The sequence below is a fragment of the Euprymna scolopes genome, chromosome 21 (assembly GCF_053919585.1).
Source record: "Euprymna scolopes isolate OS-2025 chromosome 21, ASM5391958v1, whole genome shotgun sequence".
Lineage (NCBI taxonomy): Eukaryota > Metazoa > Mollusca > Cephalopoda > Sepiida > Sepiolidae > Euprymna > Euprymna scolopes.
This window is the reverse complement of record NC_136502.1, coordinates 76,786,299-76,796,418: the sequence shown is the minus strand read 5'-3', so window position 1 is coordinate 76,796,418 and position 10,120 is coordinate 76,786,299. Positions and strand designations below refer to the sequence as shown.

At 37.4% G+C, this 10,120-nt stretch overlaps 2 pseudogenes; both read left to right on the top strand.

Moving 5' to 3' along the window:
* The first annotated feature begins 2,686 nt into the window (after window positions 1–2,686).
* Window positions 2,687–2,820, top strand: LOC145243238 (U2 spliceosomal RNA; annotated as a pseudogene).
* A 5,940-nt stretch (window positions 2,821–8,760) lies between these two features.
* Window positions 8,761–8,914, top strand: LOC145243285 (U2 spliceosomal RNA; annotated as a pseudogene).
* The last annotated feature ends 1,206 nt before the right edge of the window (window positions 8,915–10,120 follow it).

The window sequence follows — 10,120 nt, the reverse complement described above, 5'->3', positions numbered from 1 at the left end:
TTCTTCTCTTCTTTTTCTTCTTCTTTCTCTTCTACTTCTTCTTCTTCTTTCTCTTCTTCTTCATCATCTTCTTCTTTCTCTTCTTCTTCTTCTTCTTCTTCTTCTTTCTCTTCTTCTTCTTCTTCTTCTTTCTCTTCTTTTTCTTCTTCCTTTTCTTCTTCTTTCTCTTCTTTTTCTTCTTCTTCTTCTTCTTCTTCTTCTTCTTCTTCTTCTTCTTCTTCTTCTTCTTCTTCTACTACTACTACTACTACTACTACTACTACTACTACTACTACTACTACTAATAATAATAATAATAATAATAATAATTCTCCTTCCTATTTCTTCTTCTTTTTCCTTTCTCTTCTTCTTCTTCTTCTTCTTCTTTCTTCAATTTTTGCTTTTTATTTTGGATCCTTCTTCATTTAATAATAGCCTATGAAACTATGATCGCCAAATGAGACATTATACATTGCAATATTACTTTCTCTCGCTTTATTTCATTTTTTATATATTTATTCACAAAAGCAAATAAGTGATAAATACACCAAGAACATTTCAATTGCCATTAATTTACATGTTTCGTCTGAAGCAAGGCATTGTAGTACAACGTTTGAAACGTTGTGAACATGATTACAAACAAGATGTCGACTCCATAGATTCTGAAACAAGTAAATAATGGAAATAACAACAATATTAAACGGTACAGTTAGATAATGGCTTGGCTTAAAGCGTAGAACCTGTGTTGATGCCCCACCCGTCTCTTCCGACGCGTCCAAGAATGAGAGAACGCTGAAGAGAGCGGATAATTTAAAAATCGAAAACGGTTGAGTTTATTATATTAAAACTTTTTTTGTTTAATCTTTTTCATCCCAAACAAGGAATGTTGCCATTTGGATCGTGTCTGACAGAGGAATGTGGGGAGGTTTGCAGCGAGATATTTGTGCATATTACATTTTAAATTCTGTGGATTAGTTGTATCATCTCAGCCATCCCTCTGATTCCAATCTCTCCCATTCATGTTTCAAACTTTTTCGGTATTGTTCCTAGCGCTCCTACTATTAGTGGCGTTGTCTTGAGTTTCTTCATCCTTCAGATCCTTTTGAGCTTTCTGGCCAGTTACGTATATTTGCTTCGCTTCTCTTTCTCCTTGCACTCTGTGGACTGTTGGAACGGCAAAATCTACAATCTGGCAAGATTTTTCTTTTTCGTTAATAATAATAATAATAATAATAATAATAATAATAATAATAATAATAATAATATCCAGTCGTCCTGGACTTCTCCTTGCCACTGAACTCAAACAGTGCTGATTCAGGAGAGGTGTGGTTGGGATTGCGCAACCTTTGCCTCACAATTAAACGCGCAACTGCCCCTACAGGGGGTATCCTTTGTCTTTCGAGACTGAAAGAAAGCATCATCATAGTTATTATTATTATTATTATTATTATTATTATTATTATTATTATTATTATTGGCTCACAAGGAGCTTTACACAGATCATCAACGATTTCTCCTTGAAAATAGCCTGTGGTGTTCTGGAAGTTGAGTGACAACAATAATCTCCACCTCTTTCGATAACATTTACAACTAAATTTGCATTACCACAACAGCTGCTTGCCATTGATTTCTCGTTGGAGCGACTATTGGTCTTCACTGGAATTTGAGTGACAATAAGCCTCCCCAAGGTCCCAGTTCTCTTCGCACTTATCCAGTGCAGGTCTGATCAGTTCCTCGGCCTTTCCTTCCTCCTTGGCTCTACTTGGCTATTTGGTCTTACTCTTTTTTAGGGGGGGCAGCGATATGGTAATGGGGGAAGGGGATCTTTTTCGTTCCGTTGCATTATTCTTTATTTTCGTATTATTTGTTTTTGTTTTTTTTTCTTAGTCTGCTATTTTTTTTCATCAATTTTTTCTTTTTCTTTCTTCATGCCAATTGTCACTATCCAGCTTTCTTATTCCTCGGGGAGATGGTCCCCATTTCCTCTTCACTCCTTACGTTAAAAATCGGCCTTGTGCCTAATTTGCTCGGTGGGGGAGCAAATAAATACCACCCTCACATATAAGACCTTGGTCAATGTAGGGGAAACCCTTCATACCAATTGTCATTATCCAGCTCCCCTACTCCCCGCGAAGTTGGCCCCCATATCCCCTTCACTCCTCGCATTAAAAATCGGCCTTTTGCCTTATCTGATCGGTGGAGGAGCAAAACAATACTCTTTTCTTGACCTTTTGGCCAAGACCAAAGTGTAGTATCTGTTCCGGTAGATACTGCAAGCAAAGACCATATGTGGGGGAAATCCCACATATAAGACCTTGGTCCATGTAGGGGCAACACTTCATACCAATTGTCACTATCCAGCTCCCCTACTCCCCGAGGAGTTGATCCCCATTTCCCCTTCACTCCTCCCATTAAAAATCGGCCTGGTGCCTAGTTTGCTCGCTGGGGGAGCAAATAAATGCCGCTTTTCTTTGCCTTTTGGCGAAGATCAAAGTGTAGTATCTGTTCCGGCAGATACTGCAAACGAAGACCATATGTGAGGGCAATCCCACATATAAGACCTTGGTCCATGTAGGGGCAGCACTTCATACCAATTGTCACTATCCTGCTCCCCTACTCCCCGAGGAGTTGATCCCCATTTCCCCTCCACTCCTCACATTAAAAATCGGCCTTGTGCTGTATTAACTCGGTGGGGGACCAAATAAATACCCTTTCCTTTGCCTTTTGGCACAGATCAAAGTGTAGTATCTGTTCTTACTACATACTGTACTTATTGTGATGTAAAGTGGGGGATCACTAATTTAATTAATAAATTAATTTAATATAAAATGATCACCCACTTTACAACCAGTCAGTCTCAAAGCCATTCAAGCCATTCTCCAGATCATTCAAGTTGTTTTTGAAGGATTCCAGTTATTTTTTAAGCATTCATGTCATTCTTAATGTCATTCAATTCATCCTTAAGTTCATTAAAGTCATTCTAAGTTATTTACTTTTTATTTATTTAAGTCATTTCAGCCCATTTTTCGGTCATTTTAGTTTATCTTTAGGAATTCCATGTCAATCCTACATTCACGCATTCATTCATTACACGAGAGCACGCGACTAATGGCTATCGGCCTTGTTTAATTCAAATTCTGATCCTGCTTCGTCTTCTGCTGGTTCTACTATTTTACGAAGTTGTTGTTGTTGTTGTTGTTGTTGTAGTAGTAGTTGCTGTTGTTGTTGTTGTTGTTCTTCTTCTTCTTCTTCTTCTTCTTCTTCTTCTCGCATCCACTGACTGGCTGCACCTGCCAACTTATCAATGAACGGGTTACACACTAATACCCACAAGCGTGTTCATATATATAAACATACACGTATTTATGCAGGTGTATACACACATGCATACATGTACAACACACATAAACATGTCTACTATGCACACATACGAATGTATGCACAAAGAGATAAGCTTGCTCATGAAAATCACGGTTCTCCCAGCAGGTAACGTCAGGACAACAATGGAACATCGGAAGAGTTTCGGATAAATCCACTGCAATGTTCCTTTGAAAGCCTTAGAAAAAAATCCGATGCAAAGAAACAATAACTAACACTCCTAAAAGCTCACCAAAAGTAAATGGCATACACATATAAAAAACTAAATGCATACATACATACATACACGTTTTACACATATAAAAACTAAATACATACATACATACACGTTCAAACATGCACACACACGTATACATATCGACTCATTCATATAAACAAGCAACTGATACACAACTCACGCATTCACTTATATAAATTATATTATACACACACCAACATCTTTTCTACCCTCACACATACATACACATATAGAAACTAATACATAAACGTTTACTGCGTACATATACAGGAAAACAATATTTACTCACACATATATAGGCATATATATATATACACAGTTATTCACACGTGTGTACTTACATTTTATAATACATACATGCACACATATACACACGCACTCACATGTAGACATGACTACTAATAACTAATATTCAAGCTCACACATTCACTTACACACATGTGTATATAAACTTATTCACATGCACATACACACGCTTTTACATAGGCACACACACACATACACACACATATATATATATACACACTTATACATGTACACATATTTACGCGCTTACATACGCTTGTACTAATTCAAACGTTAACTGACAAAATATATTGGTATATACACGTATACTAATTCATGTTTATGCGCACAATTTCATTTACACGCGTATATTTAAAAATTAATAAACGCATGCTTAATTATGTATAAGCACACACATACTTGAATGCATATTAAAAGCTTTCCTCAAATCTAAGGTTTCTCTGTATTTGAGTTTGTCAGAACAATAGTGCATGAGGCTATTTCATCTTACAAGTAAAACACTGACCAAATATTCCAAATAACACAATATTCGAAACTCCGAAAAAAAAATCTCCTTAAATGAGGGTTACACGCTGCCTCATAGGAGGGATACTGCATCTTATTCAAATGATATCGACTCTACCAGACTAGATGCATTCTTGTCCTGGAATCTGGCAAGACTAAGAGACCGCCATAACGTGAGTGAGTGTAAAATATGGCACTAGCATATACATGGAAATGCTTTCTGCGTAAACAAATGGAGCTTACAGCACTTAATAATGTTTATCATTGTGATACCTCCTATTTTACCAGCCGCCAAATGCCTTGGGGGTTATTAGCGTCGACTGCTTTCTAGACCTTTCGATCTTAGTGTAAGGCAGATGGCTGCCTAACAACATTGAAACGCTGTCCTTGGATGACTATGCATATAAACACACACTTCCATACATACATACATACATACATACATAATTATTACAATAATAAATTTAATACCTACAGACACTAGGGTTTCATCCTTTCGGGAATCATCAGTGCAGGGTGACGCGATTACTGCCTGTCGGGAGATTCGAACCTGACCACGAAACCATCTCTGACTCAATTAGCAAGGAACAAACCTCACGGCCAATCTCAATCGCAAGAAACATTGTTCAAATTTTAACATTTTTTAAATGTTGTAACATCGGGCCATAGTGATCTAATAATTATAACATCACTAGCCTGGATGCCCGGTTTTGCCCGGGTGTTTGGAGATGTGTGTTGAGCAAAAAAAAAAAAAAAAAAAAAAAAAAATGGTAGTAGGCAGGCAGGATCGAACCTCTACCGCGAAGGAGGAAAAGAACGTGAAAAAAAACCCCGTTACGTCTTTGCTGGTGTGTCCATCGCAAAACCAGAAGTGACAACGTTAAAATTAAGACTAGGCAATCGAAGAGAGTGGATGATTTTTGAAAATATCTGCGACAAAATGTTTTTTTTTTTTTGTATCTATAGTAAAAAGAGGGATGGATGAAAAACATTCAATGGAGATTGAAAAAAAATGAAATAAATGCAATAACTTACAAGGTGGCTTCCTTCAGTATTGACAGACTATTGATACACACAGTAAGGGTGCCTGCGCGTGAAATTTTTGTGGCAAGAGTTGCGCAACCCCAACCACACCTCTCCTGAGTCGACATTGTTGAATATCAGTAGCAAGTGGAGGTTCAGGACGACTGGTAACAATGCTGAGATAAGCGGAAATCATATACAGCACCTAGAATTACCAAATGGTCACCCATCTGGCAATAACCAGGCTAAACTTTGCTTAACTTCAGTGATCTGACGAGAACCGGTGTGTCAACGGTAATATATCGTATACTAACTTACAAGCATTCATACATACGCACACACGCAATCCTTACCTCTGAGATATATACACACAGACGCGTAAACACGCATAGAAAATATGGTATCTAAAAATCAAAAATAAATAAATAAATAAATGAATGAATACCTCTGCATAAATAAATAAGTAGATTGATAAAATATACAAAAACAACCTCCCCCCCCAAAAAACGTCAAAATACTACATACCCCCCTCCCTCTTAGGCAAAAAAATAAAACTCTTTCCGTCTAAAGTCTTATTGAATCAATTGCAAGAAGAAGCAGAAAAATAAATTGAATAAGTACGGGGAAATAGCGCATTCCAAATTAATGATCTTGAAAGCGATTAATCGAACCTCTCGCACATTTTAAGCCGAGAGGCAGAGGTAGAGGATCAGAGGTGGGAGCAAGCAGGGGAGGGGGATTTGGATGCACAATGAAGACAGAATATCTCTCTGCAGGATGCGGAGAATCAGTATTTCTAGAAAGGGTAAAAACTTAGATAAATCCAAATATGCTGCTGAATGAATGTAAAGAGATTCAAACAAATGGATAAAATCGCTTATTAGAGGAAATGAAAACAAACACAAATTAATTAGAAAAAAAAAAAACAAACAAACAAAAAACAACTAAAACTGACTGCTTTGTTTTTTTACTCTCAGATCGACTTCCTTTTTTACCTTTTCGAAACACGGTTTGATTTTTGTTCATTTTGCTCCACTTCACATCGTGACGTGACAAAAAAATCCTTTTTGTAAATCCATCAATACTGAAATTTAAAATCTGGTAAAGATGCATCTTTAAGTTTTAAACGTGTTTATTAGTTTTGCCAAACTTATCATTCACACTCGTTTGCTATCAAACTATCTTATATGAATTGCTAGGAGCGCCACATTCCAAATAAATACATGGTAGCACGACTTTCGCTCGCTACATGGTGTCTTCTCATACTCACCTAAACGTAACCGGGAAATCCTTTATATTAGGAAAATATTCTTAACAAGAACCCGTCCATGTTTAGTTTTTCTACCCATATATTACTCGATAGCCATTTCCACAACACAGTTTGAAATAACGAACCCTCTTTGGCCGAGTTCCGGTTAACTTTGATTGCCTTCTAGCATACGCTTACTCGAAATTAACTAATAACGAATATTTCTGGATATTGCGCTTCCCTTTTAACCAGTATTGCATTTTCCTATATTAATTCCGGCAAAATTCACTCTCACAAACAACACATATCTAGAAGTGTAAGCCATGTTCAGTTTCAGAACAGTTTCCGATGGTTCGTTGTTCTAAACAAGTCTTGAGAGGTGACTGGTTTGCAGTAGACAGAACAGTTTCCGCTGGTTCGTTGTTACACACAAGTCTTGAGAGGGGACTGGTTTGCAGTGGACAGTTCCACAGACCAAAATATTCTAACCGTGTCGAGACGGAAAAAACTATGCGAAATTGCTAAATAAAAGGTTTAACATTTATGGAGCAATTCTGGTTTCTGATTGGTTGGTAGCAGAACGCGAATTAATTCGATTCGTCAGTTCCTAGAAGCATCGTTTATAAATAGCCCATAATACGTCCAAAATATTGCAACAACACATATTGAGAGAATAGCACAATACTCGCTCTCTAATTACTTTCTCCTCACATATTTCAATCATACACCGGGGCCACAAACATCCGGGATTATTTCATTTCATTCGGTACTGTTTTTCACTTTTTGTCACACCTCATTTCCAACGAAAATTTTGACCAGTCCCTTTACAATGCTCACCTGGCTTTTCAAGCGATTTCATTGGTTGTTTTCTTTCATTCTGTTAATCCATTATTTTCTCAATGTTCCACGATTTTCAGACGATTACACAGTGTCTAACCTGATTTTAAACATGGCGTACCGTTAACCGAACATCATTACACACATTTTTAGTCGCGTGCAAGCGACTCTATAAGTCACTTCGTCATTCGTCGGTCAGTCGCTCGGTCTGTCGGTCTGTCCGTAATACTTTTCTGCTTGGCCTTTTTGGTTAAGATCAAAGGTCTGTTGTTAATAGATGCTGTTCTTATTCTTAAGCTTTTCTTGGCCTTTTGGCCAAGATCAAAGTGTAGTTTCTTTGAATACGTGTTCCCCGCCTAGGTGTGGAACGCGCAGTTCTGTTAAGTAAAATTAAACAAGTAGTCTCTCAGCTAGCTGAGTGTGTGTTCCATCCCTCCCCGATTAGGAAGCCTCCAAGATCCCCATCCCCTCTTACCTGCAATTTTTGTTTTCACCCCTTCCTCTAAATTTTACCCATCTTGGAGAAAAAGAAATACAAACTAACCTCCATCCCTTACCCACAAAAATGTTCTTTTCTCCATTCACCCCCATCTAGAGGGCATCCCCACCTAGAGACTGACCCGCAGAAGCGAGGTTCCTTTTACAAACCTAGTGGAACGGGCAGTCTATCAACTAGACGGGGTTGGGAGGGTCCTACTAATCACCTTTTTGTTTTTTCTTCCCCCGCCCTCGACACAAATGAATTATTGTACCATTTTATTGTTATCTTTTTTGTTTTTACTCGTCAATAAAAAATGTTTTAAAAATTGGGAGTTACTAGGACGTCCCACAATATGAAAGGGTGAATGCGGTATTATGGTGAAAAAAGATACTAGCTGGGAGAAACTTTTGACTTTGTTTAGTTCTGGAGTGACAAGGATGACCAACGACCCCCAAAATCCCCCCTTTTGAGTTGGCCATGTGCCTAAGTTTTTTGTTCACCGTTAATTTTACTGTATTTTTTTAACATGAATAAAAGATTTAATATCTCAAAGTGTAGTTTCTGTTCCGGCAGATACTGCAAGCAAAGACCATATGTGGGGGAAAATCCACATATAAGACCTTGGTCAATGTAGCGGCAACCCTTCATACCAATTGTCACTATCCAGCTCCCCTACTCCCCGGGGAGTTGGCCCCATTTCCCCTTCACTCCTCACATTAAAAATCGGCATTATGCCTAATTTGCTCGGTGGGGGAGCAAATAAATATCCTTTTCTTGGCCTTTTGGCACAGATCAAAGTGTAGTATCAGTTCTTACTGCATGCTGTACGTATTGTGATATAAAGTGGGGGATAAATTTTCGGTATTAATTTAATGTAAAATGATTACCCAATTTACAACCAGTCAGTCTCAAAGCCATTCAAGTCATTCTCCAGATCATTCAAGTTATTTTTGAAGGATTCCAGTTATTGTTTAAGCATTCAAGTCATTTTAAGGTCATTCAATTCATCCTTAAGTTCATTAAAGTCAATCTAAGTCATTTACTTTTTATTTATTTAAGTCATTTCAGCCCAATTTTCAGTCATTTTTGATCATCTTTAAGAATTTCATAGCAATCCTACATTCACGCATTCATTTATTACACGAGAGCACGCGACTAATGGCTATCGGCCTTGTTTGGCCTAATTGCTGAAGAATTTGTACTCAAAGTTTCACAACAATGTTTTTTTTTCCATAATATAGCCGGCACAATTTATTTTTTAATTTATCATTTCCAATTACAACACAGTCGTCGATCAGCCGCTTCTCGCATTATTCTGTCGTACAAAAGCGAATATACTTTGCATTTACAACGTTACATATTTACATTTCCGTGCATGTAACTAGCATCCATTCCTAGAAAATACACTAATTTATGCAAAGCTAATTCTTGCGATTACAAGTAATTTCTACGATATTAAGACCTTCATTATCCAATGTATTCTTTATTGTTTCGTTACATGGGAAAGGATGCGATTTGTTTTCTGCCTTACGTAACAGGTAAATAAGTGGACGGCACTTAGAAGTATTATATACCACATAAGATCATGAAGGTATTAATTTCAAAAAGATTATTTGCTGCCGATATGATTTATCTGTGATATTCTGTTTTCATCGTTCTCAATTACACCCGTCTATATAAAAACATATAAGATATTAACGGATATATACTCAAAAGTCAAAACAACGAAAAGAATATGCTGTTGTCACAGCCCTAGTTATTAAATCAACAGCCACTTCCTAAAACAGCAGTTCCCACCACTCCTGCCAATGTCAGCCAATACCTATCAATGACCACCACTGGCCAATAATAAGAGACATCACTTGAAATTTACTGTCAGTCACCGTCTTGATCGCCAGTATTAAGCAGTATCCACCAACATATGAAACTACGATACAATGGATGGTAGTGCACGAATAGTGAAAGCTAAACTATTTCATTTTAAAACAGTAACATGCGACTCAACACTGGTTGAATCGATAGTAAACAACAATGACGAAACGACAATAACTACCAGTGCTCGACATTAAAGATAAGACAATTTCATTTAAATGCTGTCCAATAGAAGCCGATACTGATCATGGCC